This window comes from Pan troglodytes, chromosome 8 (genome assembly GCF_028858775.2).
Source record: "Pan troglodytes isolate AG18354 chromosome 8, NHGRI_mPanTro3-v2.0_pri, whole genome shotgun sequence".
Lineage (NCBI taxonomy): Eukaryota > Metazoa > Chordata > Mammalia > Primates > Hominidae > Pan > Pan troglodytes.
In genome coordinates, this window is record NC_072406.2 from 103544882 (window position 1) to 103561686 (window position 16805).

Sequence of the window (16805 nt, forward strand, 5' to 3'; positions counted from 1 at the left end):
GTCTTTAGAAAGGAAGATTAGAAAGACTCAGCGACACTTGGGGTTGGGACTGAGGGGACAGGCGGGAGGGAAAGAAGGAGGATTTGGGACGAGTCGCATTGGGAACAGAGACTAGGGAGGGAACAATGTGTAAAAGAATGCCTGGATGTCAGGCACCTCAGACCTTTTGCCTATTTTATGACAAGAATTATTTAGATCTTGTAGGATGGAAAAATTGAAAGTGCCATTTTCTGGCTATTTGGAACCACTGTCGAGTTTGTACTGGGGTCAAGCAGCATTGCAGAAGAAAATAAGGCATTTAGGTTTTAGGTCAGGTGTGAGTTGAGGTTTTAAGTTCTTGAGAACACAGGCTAAGGGAGAAGAAGGAGGAATGGAGGGTGGAAAGTTGCCTATAGTGAAGGAGGCAAGCCCAGAGAAAAGAGAGAGTAGAGACATGGAAAGAAGGGGTTTGGGGATTCTTACCCCCCAGAAAAGCAGGAAAGGGGTTGGGGCATGGAAATAAGGGGTTGGGGTGCAGAGACAAGAGGTCAGGGTGTGGAAATAAAGGATCAGGGCACAGAGATAAGAGGTCGGGGCGTGGAAATAAGGAATCGGGGCACAGAGATAAGAGGTCGGGGTGCAGAAAAAAGGGATCGGGGTGCGGAGATAAGAGTTCGGGGCATGGAAATAAGGGATCGGGGTGCAGAGATAAGAGGTTGGGGTGTGGAAATAAGGGATCAGGAGGTTCTTGCCCCCAGAAAAGCAGAGAAGGGGTAGAGACATGGAGAGAAGGGGTTGGGGGGTTCTTGCCCCCTAGAAAAGCACTACTTGCCACTAAGGGTGAAGGAGAAGGGGTTGGGAGGTTCTTGCCCCCCAGAAAAGAGGTACTTGCTGCTAAGGGTCAAGGACCAAGGCAGGCATCCCCATGTGGTCAAACACCTCTGAAACGTGGGTGAATAATCAGGCAGGTGTCCCTGCGTGATTAAACACCAAGGGAAGACTGTCTTCCCAAGTCCATGACCGGCGCCAGAGTTTTGGGTCCATGGATAAAGTGCGTCTCCTGTCTCTACCAGAAAAGGAAAGGAAGTGAAATTAAGAGAAGGGAGAGATTGAAGGGTGGCGCCAAGATTGAAAGGAGAAAGTGGCTGAGGGATAGTGAGAGAGGTTGGAGAAGAGAGTAAGAAGAGGCTGCTTACCCAATTTAAAATTGGTAAGATGTTCCTTGGGCTGGTGGGTCTGAGGACCCGAGGTCGTAGGTGGATCTTTTTCATGGAGCAGAGAGCAGGAGGACAGGGGCCTGATCTCCCAAGGGAGGTCCCCCAATCCAAGTCACGGCACCAAATTTCACTCGCATCCATGTGAAGAGACCACCAAACAGGCTTTGTGTGAGAAATAAAGCTTTTAATCACCTGGGTGCAGGAGGGCTGAGTCTGAAAAGAGAGTCAGCAAAGGGAGATGGGGTGGGGCCATTTTATAAGATTTGGGTAGGTAAAGGAAAATTACAGTCAAAGGGGGTTGTTCTCTGGTGAGCAGGAGTGGGGGTCACAAGGTGCTCAGTAGGGGAGCTTTGGAGCCAGGATGAGCCAGGAGAAGGAATTTCACAAGATAATGTCATCAGTTAAGGCAGGAACAGGCCATTTTCACTTCTTTTGTGGTGGAATGTCATCAGTTAAGGCAGGAACCGGCCATCTGGATGTGTACATGCAGGTCACAGGGGATATGATGGCTTAGCTTGGGCTCAGAGGCCTGACACTTTAGGGAATCCTTAATCCAGTCAAGTTTACATCTAAAGTGAACCATGACAACAGACAATGATGAAGTTGGTGGACATGTTTCCACTGACATGGAGTGATCCAGTCTGCAAGGAAAGAGAAGGAAGCTGGCAACACACACACAGCACAGGAGGAATGAGGGGAGCCTCCTCATGCACCTCAGTAACTTGGCTCTCGTTATTCCTGAAGCCCATCTGCATCCCCACTCTTTCCCATACTTGGTTTTTCAACATTTTCTTTTAGATTTTTGTGGCTCAAATCAATTCCCCTTTGAGATGAAGCTAATTGGGATTTGATTCTGTCACTTGTAACCATGGCCCTAACCAAAACAGGTGTTTGAACAGCTTTAGGGTGACTAAAATGAATACAAAGGGGGAAGTCCACCAATAGCTCTGACATTCTGGTTTCTGTCACCTCATGTCTTTCTTAAACACATGAATTTTACCAGATACCCTTTAAGGGTCAGTTTTGTACTTTTTTGGCAAACTTTTAATTGAATGATAAGATACATATTTAAAAAACTGCACAATCATAACTTCTCACAAAATACACATACCTGTAAAACCAACACCCAGATTAAGAATCAGAACAGGCTGGGCATGATGGCTTATACCTGTAAGCACAGCATTTTGGGAAGCCAAGGTGGGAGGATCACTTGAGCCCACCCAGGAGTTCAAGATCAGCCTGGACAACATAGCAGGACCTCGTCTCTACTAAAAATAAAAATGAAAAATAGCTGGGCATGGTGATGCCTGCCATTAGTCCCAGCTACTCAGGAGGCTTAGGCAGGAGGATCACTGGAGCTCAGGAGGTTGAGGCTGCAGTGAGCCATGGTCATGCCACTCCACCTCAGCCTGAGTAACAGAGCAAGACCCTGTCTCAAAACAAAACAAAAAAACATAAAAGAATCAGAAGATATCTAGCAACCCTCCCAGTCAGTATCCCCTCACCTCAAGGTAGCCATGCTCCTGACTTCTGACATCATAGAACATTTTGCCTGTTTCTGAACTTTAAGGAATCATACAGGATGTTCTCTTTCATGTCTGGCTTCTTTCTCATTGGTAAGATGCATCCATGTTGTTGCATGGGGCTGTAGTCCATCCTTATTGCTGAGTAGTATCCCCAGCTTTGTATTTAAATGTTATTTTTCTTAAAGTAGGCTAGAAATCAATAATAGAAACATAGTAGAAGTAGCTATTTGTTCTCCTGATGATCTATTGATCCTGATGGTAAAATATCTAAATCATACAAGCTGCCTGGAACTTCGCAGAAGAGAGAAACTGATCTTATTAAGTTGGAGGCTTCATTGAGATTCTTCTTATGCTGCTCAGCTCAAGTGAGGGCACGGGCTGCTTCCTCCTTATGAAGTAGGAAAAACAAATGACCCACCTCCTGCCCTTGCGCAGAACAGAGCTTCTGAAAGAAAAGCATGCTGCAGCTGTCCTTAAAAGTGACCCTTTCAAAAAACTTAATCAGACTGCATATTGTTTATTTCAGCAAATAGCATTCAGTGACTCTAAAGGCAAATAATGCCTTACTGCAATTTGTACATAATTTTTGGAAAACAATACTATTCTAATTTTTACCAAGCAAGCAAACAGTAATTTATTCCCAGGGCTGTTCTAGTAGACCTTTCTTCACTTGCCTTGAGATACAGATTCTGAATATAAATTCCATCAACACCTGTAGTTTTTCTTCTTTACCCTCTGTAAGAATTAGAATGCAAATCACGAACCCCAATTCTTAGAAACCTACCACTTCTTATCAGCCAGAATTATATCCAGGTCCGTTGGAAAAATCAACCACTGGCAAAGGGAATGAGATTACCATACTTGGCATATAACAACAGTGTTTATCCCTAAAATGAGGAATACAGTCCCCTTGCCTGAGTGACTTTCAAACAAAACAATGGCTCTTCTGGCAAGGGAGACAGGGAGAAAGATTATTGGGCTAACAACTACCCAACCATTATCTTCCACAGTCTACCTCTTTGACTTCCTAGCTTCCATACATTGTTCAAAAAGTGCTCATACTTCCACAAAATGCACATAGTCCTTCCAAGGGTGAAAAGAACCTAAAGTCTCATCAAGAAAAAAACAAGATAAACCCTATAAAACCTTTTATTCAGAAAAGTGACTGTCATCACTGATCCATAGCACATGTTATTTCCTGAAGGACATCAATAGCAAATACTAGTTCCATGACCCAGGAATCGAGTGAGTTTCTCTGTCAGCCCCATGGACGTCCCTAGTTCCACTCCACTGGAGCCTCCCTTGCCCATTGTCTTCCATGGCCATTTCTGGGGTAAGCGTTGAAGAAGATGCCCTCCTGGATGCTGCCAGATTTAACAGCTCACTTCCAGTAGATACAGATTCTATGGCCTCAGGACAATAGGGCTTGAATTGTTCCAGACTTTTATCAGTTTGAAATTCACTTCTGGTCAGGTCCAGGCACTGATAATGGCCAGTCATCTTGTCTGAACGAGGCCTGTGAGAGCCACAATCCCTCCTCCTCCCCTCATGTCTCTATGATTTTCCCACCTTCAAGCACAAAGTTTAATGGCTTCCACCTTGAGGCAACTGGTAACAAAAGCCATGTGGTGGAAGAGGGTGTGAAGCAGGGGAGGGGTGATGTCACCTGTGATCCCAGCCCTCCTGGGTGCACCTAAGCTAGATAGTGCCTCCTGTCTTACAAAGGATGTGTGGTGAGGGATATTAAGGAGAGGCATGGGGAATCAGATTTGCTTTTGTCCCAATTTTATCAGTCATATCTCCGGAGAAATTTCTTTTTTCTCTACCTTTTGGGAGGTGAGTAGGAGAAGGACATCAATTTTGTACAAAATTGGGATTTGCAAGCTTGAAAATCTCCAAACTATGGCCTTTAAATCGATTTAGATTCTAGGTTATGGGCAGGAGGAGTCTGTATTAGCAAAACTCAACTGTCTTCCCTTTCTGCATCCAGGCATGTCACTTTTCACCTAAACTTGCCTCTTAGACTATCCCTTTCTCAAAGGCTTCAAGCAATAACGAGCATGTGCCAATATCTCCAATTTTCCTACCAATACCTCTAACCCTACAGTGTCTATAGGCACAAGAGCAGAGTCCCAAAGTCCAACTTGTGACAAAATAACCAAAAGCTACAGACTCAGAAATTTTGAAATATGGCTTTTACTGTTATAAAATACATAAGAGCTACATTTAGAGAGAAATGAAGGAATTGACCACCAGCTGAAGTCAGGAACTATCACACCCAGTTTCACATTTTCTCTATTATATACATGTGTAAACTCCAGTTTCCCTCTGCCTACATCACCTTTCCAGAAATTCTTTTAGGATCTACAGGGAAGGGAGGCTCTTTTCCTCATAAGTAAACATACTTTAAAAAAGAGATTTGAATATGTATTTTGAAAACAAGATGAATCACAGCAAACAATATAAAATATAAATCTGAAAATAGATCAGGATATACGGCTTACATGGGGAGGATCATATCATTTTGATGAGAAGAACTAAAGGGAATACAGCATTGAAAATGTCTTTGTCTGGCTAGGCATGGTGGCTCATTCCTGTAATCCTAGCACTTTGGGAGGCCAAGGTGTATCACCTGAGGTCAGGGGTTCGAGACCAGCCTGGCCAACATGGCAAAACCCCGTCTCTACTAAAAATACAAAAATTAGCTGGGCATGGTGGCACATGCTTGTAATCCCAGCTACTCAGGAGGCTGAGGCAGGAGAATCACTTGAACCTGGGAGGCAGAGGTTGCAGTGAGCCGAAACCATTCCACTGCACTCCAGCCTGGGCAACAGAGTGAGACTCCATCTCCAAAAAAAAAAAAAAAAAAAAAAAAAGAGAGGATGTCTTTGTTCATTGAGATTTTTAACTTTTAGAAAACATAATATGAAGTTCTGTTCATTAGGGACAGTGCCAGTTAAAGTTTGGTTTAAGGCAGTAGCTTGTCTTCAGTTTTCCATTAATAGCCAATTGATTTTCCTCTATGACACTGGGAGAAAATATGAGGAAGGGTTCACCATTGATCCTTCTGATCTCTGCACTCTTATTCAAAGTCAAAATTCTAATCTGGCAACATGCTGCACAAACACCAGCACTAACACCAGCATCTGGGGCTTCACTATGTGGTTCTGATGGTACAATTCTCACCATGCGTAGGTTTGATGATATCTAAGCCATATCAACTTCCCTCCCAGAAAGGAGTACTCCCGTTTAGTTTTGAGTTGAATGTTAATCAATTCCCTTTATACAAGTTCAGCATAGTTGAACAAAACAGAACCATGTTCCAAAACCAAGGTTGATGCAATATATCATGCTCACCAATTTATCCCTATTGGTACATTCCTGACACATGGCCAGTGCTCAATAACTACTTACTGCATAGACGAATACATGAAAAAGACATGGCCACTGAGCAGCTCAGACAGCCTTGGCTTTGAATATTTTGCTGGTCACCTTAAGTTATTTGCAGTTTACTGACAACGAACACATGGGGAAGCCAGATGTTTGTAATTTTGAAATAGTTTATAGTTTCATTAGACTTTGAGTCTTGCTTGTCAAATAGCATTTATTAATATCCACTTTCTCCCAGGCAGAGCTCTAGGCACAAGGCAGAAAGTTAAAAATTCCAGAATAAATCTCTTTCTACATTTTTCTTCCTCCACTTCAAATACCTGATTCTAAGCCAGGTGTCTGTGAGATCCAGCCCCCAAACACTGCAATGATTGACTCCAATGAGGCTCCTTAAAAGCTGCCTTTCCTTTCTCCTTCCTCCAATCTCAGAAATAACCGCTGCCTTCCAATTCCTATAACATTGTTCTTAGCACTCATATAGTAACTATTATTGCAAGTTGCACACATGGACATAGAATTACTAAAAACACATGGCTTTCTGTCTTGCTGTGCTGCGTCATGAGTTTGTTGGAGGGAGACACCCATTTATAAATAACACACATTTGTCAAATCAATGAATAAACAACAGAGATGCATTTTTCCTTCTCTTTAACTGAGAATTTAAAGGTAAAAAATGAATACTGGATAAAGTTCCTTTCTTCAGTACTGGACAAAGAAGGGAAAAGACAGGGAAAATCTACTATTTAGCTAGAAAAGCAGCAAAGGGGAAAAGTCTTATCTCTGGGCTCAGTCATCTGGGAGAATGCACATAGTAAGTGAAATTCTTTGATAACGCTTCTCATCGAGACAGGTCAACTATATGTTTTGCCCTTGACTTCTGGCCTATCTTGTGACTCAGCTGTAGCCAATAGAAAGCAAGGGAAGTGACGTGGCATAACTTCTGAGGCTGTCAGCAAAGGCCATGCTGCTTCTACCTGATTCTCTTAGGGTGCTCAATCTAGGAGAGCCTGCCTCTGCCACCATGTAAGAACTTGGACTATCCTGGGACCATGGGATTGCTGTGCTGGAGGTGCCATGTGTCTGTGGGCCTCTGGTCAACAGTCCCAGCTGAACCAGTCAACAGCCAGTGTTGGGCACAATGGCTCATGCTGTGATACCAACACTCTGAGAGGCTGTCATGATGGCTATCACTTGAGATCAGGAGTTTAAGACTGACCTGGTCAACATGGCAGAACCCCATCTCTACAAAAAATTAAAGTTAAAAAGCAAAAAAAAAAAAAAAAAAACCCAGCCAGTGTCAACTATCAGCCATGTGCATGAGCCACCTTGGACATCCAGCTCAGTCAAACCTTCAGGTGACTGCAACCCCAGCCAATATCTGACTGCAACCACATGAGAGACAGTGAGAACTGTCAAACTGTTTCTAAACCTGACTCTCAAAATACAATAATTGTCTGAAGCTGCTAAATAATGGGGACATTCACTACACATTAATAATAACTGGACCAATTGCCTCTGGGTATTACCACTGTAGAAAAACCCTGAATTTTTCTTCTCTACTCTTGAATGGGGCTGTTGAGCCCTTTGTCAATTTTCAGACCAAGCATATACAAAGACATGCAAGCATAGGACCATTCATCAGTGAGTGTCTTACTCCATAAATGAAAACAGGCTGGGCGCAGTGGCTCACACCTATAATCCTAGCACTTTGGGAGGCCGAGGTGGATGGATTACCTGAGGTCAGGAGTTCAAGACCAGCCTGGCCAACATGGGGAACCCTGTCTCTACTAAAAATACAAAATTAGCTGGGCATGGTGGCACATGCCAGTAATCCCAGCTACTTGGGAGGATGAGGCAGGAGCATCACTTGCACCTGGGAGGTGGAGGTTGCAGTGAACTGAGATTGCACCATTGAACTCCAGCCTGGACAAGAGCGAGACTCCAACTCAGAAAAAAAAAAAAAAAAGAACAAAAAACTTTCAGAGCCTGCACATGTAGAATCCATCAGAATGTAAATTAAAATCATAAAAGCTTTCTGGAATGAAAGCAGCCTCTGCTTAATTAAGGCAAGCAGTGTAACACCTGTTAAGATGAGCGTCATGAGGATAATTATTAGAGGCTTCTACAAAGTGATGTTTCTTAGTTACTGAACAAAGACTTGGTTACTAGAAAGGCTCAGAAATTATTCTCCTCTGAGAGGAAATGAGGGAGTAAACATTCACAGAAACATCTTGTGATTGAAGCTAGCTCTGCCCCCACGTAGGGGAGCAAGGCTGACTTCATGTTGTACATCCCCGTGACTAATCTCTGACAATCAGTCTAAACTACAAATATTCTCCAGCCAAGGCAACAGTAGGAAACTTTTCCATATGGCCAAATCTTTCCACAGTCAGTATGGTTTGCAGGATTTGTAAATTAGACCTTTCACTTGCACAAAAGGAAATAATGTACATGTGACCATTTGTTCTTCCTTGCTTTGTACTCCTTTCCATTGGAAATGTGCCCCATCCACGTGTGGCTGTCCTTCAGCATAATGAAGAGCCTTTTAGAGGCTGTCTCCTTCCTTGCAGACCCTGCTCTTTTCTGTTCAGCCCTCAGCACTCCCCACATGTAGGAAGGAGTGGGCTGGCCTTCGGGGTAGTTCAAAATGCTGAGCTGCATCACATCTCATCTTTCCTCACAGCCTGGCAGGCCAGGACCAGGGCAGCTCATGTCTAAGCACACACAGGCAAGGATCTGATTATTAGGAGTGACTTCTTCTAAGTATACCTCTGGCTCTACTTGGGACTGAGAACTGAGAACTGTACACCAATTCTTGGAAGCCCCCTGCTTGAGCGATCTTGTTGGAAAGATCCCTTAGAAATCCAGAAAGGCAGTGTCTTGCAAACTATGCTTAGAAAAGCCATAGGAACACAACTCAGGGTTGCCACAGAGAAGGAAGGGTGGAGGAATGAGATGAGTGGAACTCTGAGACCCCACCCACACAACAACCCAAAGCATCTTATCTGTTTCCTGTTTCTCATGATGGATTTGAAATCTTTTATTTGTAGAAATTGTTTGGAAACTGCTGCAAATTTTGAAATCAGAAGTCTGTGCACTTAAATTCCAGCTCCGCCCCTTATTGATATTCACTGAATGTCCCTGGCCCCAAATCTTCTGCAAAATGGGGATAGCAATGTAAAACTCACAGGCATAGTGAAGATTAAATGAGATGATGTGATCAGAGAGCCTGGCACATAGTAGTTGCTCAATAAATGATAAAAGTTGGGGATTTAAAGGTTCAGTAATATGGTTCTCTTTTTCTCTGCCCAAGTTCAGAATTGGTTAAGAAAGAGACTCAGAAATAACACAGATAAAGCCCTAAAGGAGCAATCTAGTTGGAGAATGAGGTTTAGCTATATGGCAACAGAGGGCTTTCTAATATTGCACCCCAGAATTAAACTCACCAGCTCAATCGCAAGCAGAACTGGAAATCTGTAGGCCTGCAGAAGAGATGGGGACTCCCTTGTAAAATTTACAACATGGAAAATGTCCCTGCAGAAAGGCAGATCCCAAATAAATAAGGATGAAGAGAATGAGTTACACCTACTCAGTTACTCAAACTCACTAACAGATAAGTCACTCAGGCAACTTATGAGCCATCATGTACAATTGCACATGTTCACCGTACAATTATAGATAGTGCCATTTATTATGTGCTTTGACTTGCCTTCTAACAATAAATCTAGAAGTTTCCACAGGTCACAGCCAGCAATTCCATTGCTTTCTCAAAATTTTGTTATCTAGCAAGGGAAAAGTAAAGCATCTATTGGAAAAGGATTCCAGGAGGAATATTCACCACAACGAGTCTTGGCCATCCCTTTACAAATAATTTTCAAAAAGATAGATACATGTGAAATGACAAATGGGTTAATTAATCTCATTATACTGAAAATGGACAACATGATCCATTGCCTGAGAAACATGAATATATAAAAGCTACAGGTTATCATTGGTTTCTTCAACTGGGATGGCTGCTCCAGGGCTTGACAACATGCTGTGTCATGTGACATAAGCCCTGTCACATATCTGTGTAATCTTTAGTATAATTTTCCCAGGGTGCTTATTCGTTATTGTTAGTGATATCAGTTGGTGCATTTAACTTCTGTAGTCATACAGAAGTTGCTCTCTGCCCCCTGACTGAGAGTATTTCTGTCCACCCCCAGGGTATATCTTGCTTGGAATCTATGCAGACAAAAGAGGCATTTTCAATAACTCCACAGCTTCTTTCAACATAAACTATCTTGGGAGAGTACCAACAACTCAACCTAATGTCACAGTGCTATATATATATATATATATATGTATATATATATATATATATATATCTCCTACTGAGATGAAAATGTCAACTCTGTGTGAAGATAGGCATTTACCTGTATCTCTGAAAACACTCAGTTTAACTAGTATTGACACTAACCGCAAGTTGCCAGAAATACTTGGAAAAGGGACAAAGAGTGTTTAGTTAATTTTGCTCTGGTTCTGTTTCACCCCCTTTTCCTAGCTTTCTGTTGGAGATGTTTTGCCATATTTGGTTACAAGAAATGGAGAAGGGAATGGTATTATTCGTGGGATACCAGCGATAGGAAACAACAGTAAGTTAGCTGGAAAAACATCAAGGCCTCAATAGAAATATGAGTATTCCTGGGAGCAAAGGTTTGAAAGATTTGATGGTGGTTCTCTTTAACTATGGAATTTCTCTGAATTTCTGTCTCTAAAAACTCCATGGATTTGAATAAAAAGCCCAATACAGTGGAAATAACAATAGCTAACATTTGTCGAGCTTTTACTGAGTGAAGTGTGCTAAGCACTCTAATTTTGTTCTTTCACTTAATCCTTATTACACCGCTGTGAAATCAGTACTATTATAATCTTCATTTTGTAGAGGAGGAAACAAAAGAGATTAAGCAATCTGCCACAAGGACACACAGCTGGTAAGTACCAGCGATATGCTTGGATTCAGGAATCTTGACACCCGAGGTTGTGAGAATATGAAGAAAGTATTGTTGCTCTTGAAAGGATTCAAACAAATATAGCTTGTGTTTATGTTCTCTATAGAAAAGCCATTCTGGGTTCAACTGGTATTGAGGGGTTTAACCAAAAACAGAACTCTTCAGAAAACTATCTTCTTATTACTATAAACAAAGGCCTCCCCAGTTTATAAAATAAAACAGATTAGAAATGTATATCTTCGGGAGGCTGAGGCACATTCATCACTTGAATCTGGAAGGCAGAGGTTGGAGTGAGCTGAGCTGAGATTGCACCACTGCACTCCAGCTTGGGCAACAGAGCGAGACTCAGTCTCAAAAACAAACAAACAAACAAACAAAAAATTGGAAATGTGTATCCAGGTAAGGAGCTCTGTGAAAGAAAATTGCTTCTGCCTGGGGGCATGTAATGGATTACGAACAACAGCAAAAGAGCCTCTGCTTTGCTGTAATGAAAATGGCTCATTCCTGGGCATCTTTCACAATTCAAAGTTGGGAAGATATTTTACACAATCAAGACTGGGGTAAACCCCTGGTCTCCATTAAAAATTAAAATGCCCATGGGTCATGGTGATAATCCAATTCTTAATAGTCTTCATACTGCTATAAATGAAGAATTTAATAATAGATAAATAAAATAGGGCTTTCAGTAAATTTTTATGAAAAATAAACCAAAAATGAGGAATGCTCTTGAGAAGCTCAAGACAAAAATTTCTTAACACATTTTAATTAGGGCTGTTTATCTTCCAAAGAAACTGGGATGCCGTGATGAGAAAGCCTATTGGAATCATTGCAAATTGCACTGCATTGATTTTCTGGCTCAGTTTGAAAGGCAGTAATACCTTTTTAAAAATCAAACAAGATTTGGGATCATCATTATCCAGAGGTTCAACTGATTGGCAGCTTTTGGTACCCTGGATACAGGCTTTCTCAATAAGCCTCAAGGGTTTGGAAATTGCCCATTACTTCATCAGAAACAATCTTCCATATGAGGTTAGGGGATGATGGGAAATTGGCATTGTAAACAATATAAGAAGTATTTTGTGGTCAACTCCAACCTATGGTATTGCCTCATGTGCTGGAACAGAATGAAATTCTGTTCATTAAGACAAAAAACAATCCTAGGGCTAAAAGGAACTTAGAAAGAATTCTCTCTTTGACTCAACTAAAATCAAGACTGGACAACCCAAGGGCTACCTATGGAGCTAATTCTATATATTATGCATCAATGCCAGTCATACCATTATCACTCAAAACTCATTGAACTGTGCAGCACAATGCTAAGGAGTGGGGGTATAAAGAGGAACATACTTGGTTCCTACATCAAGGAGCTCACAGTACAATTGAGGATACAGGGCACATCCATATCAAGATAGATCATGATTCAAACTAGCATTTGACAGCTGATACGTAACGGTACACAAAAAATACTTTAGTGCTTTAGATGAGAGAAATCCTGGGACTAGAGAAGCAACTAGGTCTCTAAGCACATGTAAGGATTCTGGGAAAGAGGAGAGAAAAAAATCTTTCACAGTCTAGATGCTCCATCTTGAATTTGGTTAAAAGTGCATTCATAATTCAAGATTCATTCATGAGAATTTATTGGGCTTTATACTAATGATTTCTGCATATATGTTATACTTCAATAAAACTTCAATTAAAAAAATTTTAAGAAATATACATTTGTAAAATAGTTTAAACAGATAGATACAGATCAAGATAGAGATCATATGTATTACACATAATATATGTGTATATAATATATGATATGTGTATATATTACATAAATGAGATCAAAACTAGTTATTTTTAGTGGACATTATACTTTTCCTAACACTGAATGAATGTGGGGCTTTGGCTGGGGCTCATAACCAACCCACATTCATGGGATCTTCTTCAAAAATAAAATATAGAGTCCATGTCATATGTGGGAGCTAAAAAGCAGTTGAAATCATAGAAGTAGAGAATGGAGTTATGGTTATTAGAGACTGGGAAGAGGAGGGGGAGGGAAGGATAGTAATAAGTTGGTTAAAAAATTACAGCTAGATTGGGAGGCTGTGGTGGGTGGATCACCTGTGGTCAGGAGTTCAAGACCAGTCTGGCCAACATGGTAAAACCCCATCTCTACTAAAAATACAAAAATTAGCCAGGTGTGGTGGCAGGCACCTGTAATCTCAGCTACTTAGGAGGCTGACACAGGAGAATCGCTTGAACCCAGGAGGTAGAGGTTGCAGTGAGCCAAGATCATGCCACTGCACTCCAGCCTAGGTGACAGAGCAAGACTCCATCTCAAAAAAAAAAAAAAAAAAAAAAATTACAGCTAGATAGCAGGAATAAGTTCTAGTGTTCTACAGCACAGTGGAATGAATACAGTTAACATTAATTTATTGTATATTTTTATATAGCTAGAAGAGGATTTTCAGTATTCCCAACACAAAGAAATAATAAATGTTTGAAGTGATAGATATCCTAATTACCCTGTTTTGATCATTACACATGTAGATATGTATCAAAATATCACTGTACCCCATAAATATTTACAATTAAGTGCCAATTAAAACTAAAAGTTAAAAAAAGGGCAAAAAAATATGTAGAATCCAAGGGCAGACCTGAAAACAGCAGAAGTTTGAGAAACAAAGGCAAAGAGGAGGCGGACCTCTGGAATCTTGGAGAATGTGGTTTTCCTAGCAAGGGGCTTTCCCAGGAAAGATGCCCAGGCTGGAGTTCTGTTTGGGGTGTGAATGGATGCTGGGAGCATGAAGGCTGAAGAATCAGAGCTTCACAACACAGCTGGCTTGCATTGTTCCTCTCCTCGCCCACAGTGGGGAAACTCATCTGCCCTCAGGCCGATGTACAATCAGTAGCTTCTTTACCTCCATCATGGCTTCCACTGACAGCTGAGAAGTGCTCTGCAAGCCTTCCCAGAGGCCCACACATAGGAGGGGAAGGCCTTCCTGTTTCTTGCAGTGCCAGAACTTGTATTGTTTGTGGGTAGGGTCGCAAGATTTAGCAAAGACAAACAAACAGCAACAACAACAACATAAACCTAGAATGCCCCAATTAATTTGAATTACAGATAAATAACAAACAAAATTTTAGTATAAGCATATTCCATCAAATATTGGGGACATACATATACTAGAATATTATTTGCTTTTATCTGAAATTCCATTTTAACTGGTATTTTGCCTGAAACTCCTACATGTGGTATACTTGGGTCTACACATACCTCTCCAGGGATTAGAGTTTGCTTCCTACCCCCAAGTTATACAGAAAGAGCAATTGTGTTCTCAAAGTTCCAAAACTTAACCAACTTTTGGAACTTGCTTTATGTTTTTTCTCATTTTTTTTTATTATTATACTTTAAGTTTTAGGGTACATGTGCACAACGTGCAGGTTAGTTACGTATGTATACATGTGCCATGCTGGTGCACTGCACCCACTAACTCGTCATCTAGCATTAGGTATATCTCCCAATGCTATCCCTCCCCTCCCCCACCCCACAACAGTCCCCAGAGTGTGATGTTCCCCTTCCTGTGTCCATGTGTTCTCATTGTTCAATTCCCACATATGAGTGAGAACATGCGGTGTTTGGTTTTTTGTTCTTGCAATAGTTTACTGAGAATGATGATTTCCAATTTCATCCATGTCCCTACAAAGGACATGAACTCATCATTTTTTATGGCTGCATAGTATTCCATGGTGTATATGTGCCACATTTTCTTAATCCAGTCTATCATTGTTGGATATTTCGGTTGGTTCCAACTCTTTGCTATTGTGAATAGTGCCACAATAAACATACGTGTGCATGTGTCTTTATAGCAGCATGATTTATATTCCTTTGGGTATATACCCAGTAATGGGATGGCTGGATCAAATGGTATTTCTAGTTCTAGATCCCTGAGGAATCGCCATACTGACTTCCACAATGGTTGAACTAGTTTACAGTCCCACCAAAAGTGTAAAAGTGTTCCTATGTCTCCACATCCTCTCCAGCACCTGTTGTTTCCTGACTTTTTAATGATTGCCATCCTAACTGGTGTGAGATGATATCTCATTGTGGTTTTGATTTGCATTTCTCTGATGGCCAGTGATGGTGAGCATTTTTTCATGTGTTTTTTGACTGCATAAATGTCTTCTTTTGAGAAGTGTCTGTTCATATCCTTTACCCACTTTTTGATGGGATTGTTTGTTTCTTTCTTCTAAATTTGTTTGAGTTCATTGTAGATTATGGGTATTAGCCCTTTGTCAGATGAGTAGGGTTGCGAAAATTTTCTCCCATTTTGTGGGTTGCCTGTTCACTCTGATGGTAGTTTCTTTTGCTTTGCAGAAGCTCTTTAGTTTAATTAGATCCCATTTGTCAATTTTGGCTTTTGTTGCCATTGCTTTTTGTGTTTTAGACATGAAGTCCTTGCCCATGCCTATGTCCTGAATGGTACTGCCTAGGTTTTCTTCTAGGGTTTTTATGGTTTTAGGTCTAACATTTAAGTCTTTAATCCATCTTGAATTGATTTTTGTATAAGGTGTAAGGAAGGGATCCAGTTTCAGCTTTCTACATATGGCTAGCCAGTTTTCCCAGCACCATTTATTAAATAGGGAATCCTTTCCCCATTGCTTGTTTTTCTCAGGTTTGTCAAAGATCAGATAGTTGTAGATATACAGTGTTATTTCTGAGGGCTCTGTTCTGTTCCATTGATCTATATCTCTGTTTTGGTACCAGTACCATGCTGTTTTGGTTACTGTAGCCTTGTAGTGTAGTTTGAAGTCAGGTAGCGTGATGCCTCCAGCTTTGTTCTTTTGGCTTAGGATTGACTTGGCAATGTGGGCTCTTTTTTGTTTCCATATGAACTTTAAAGTAGTTTTTTCTAATTCTGTGAAGAAAGTCATTGTTAGCTTGATGGTGATGGCATTGAATCTATAAATTACCTTGGGCAGTATGGCCATTTTCACGATATTAATTCTTCCTATCCATGAGCATGGAATGTTCTTCCGTTTGTTTGTATCCTCTTTTATTTCATTGAGCAGTGGTTTGGAGTTCTCCTTGAAGAGGTCCTTCACGTCCCTTGTAAGGTGGATTCCTAGGTATTTTATTCTCTTTGAAGCAATTGTGAATGGGAGTTCACTCATGATTTGGCTCTCTGTTTGTCTGTCGTTGGTGTATAAGAATGCTTGTGATTTTTGTACATTGATTTTGTATCCTGAGACTTTGCTGAAGTTGCTTATCAGCTTAAGGAGATTTTGGGCTGAGACAATGGGGTTTTCTAGATATTCAATCATGTCGTCTGCAAACAGGGACAATTTGATTTCCTCTTTTCCTAATTGAATACCCTTTATTTCCTTCTCCTGCCTAATTGCCCTAGCCAGAACTTCCAACACTATGTTGAATAGGAGTGGTGAGAGAGGGCATCCCTGTCTTGTGCCAGTTTTCAAAGGGAATTCTTCCAGGTTTTGCCCATTCAGTATGATATTGGCTGTGGGTTTGTCATAGATAGCTCTTATTATTTTGAAATACATCCCATCAGTACCTAATTTATTTGGAGTTTTTAGCATGAAGGGTTGTTGAATTTTGTCAAAGGCCTTTTTGCATCTATTGAGATAATCATGTGGGTTTTGTCTTTGGTTCTGTTTATATGCTGGATTACATTTGTTGTTTTGCATATATTGAA

General features: G+C 41.0%; 1 long non-coding RNA gene across 1 annotated transcript in view; it reads right to left on the reverse strand.

The window, feature by feature from the left end:
* Positions 1–1363: 1363 nt before the first annotated feature.
* Positions 1364–16805, reverse strand: part of LOC107966796 (uncharacterized) — a 220832-nt gene continuing 205390 nt past the window's right edge. The window contains exon 3 of the long non-coding RNA XR_001706751.4: positions 1364–1837. This is a non-coding gene — a long non-coding RNA (uncharacterized LOC107966796). The remainder of the gene's footprint in view (positions 1838–16805) is intronic.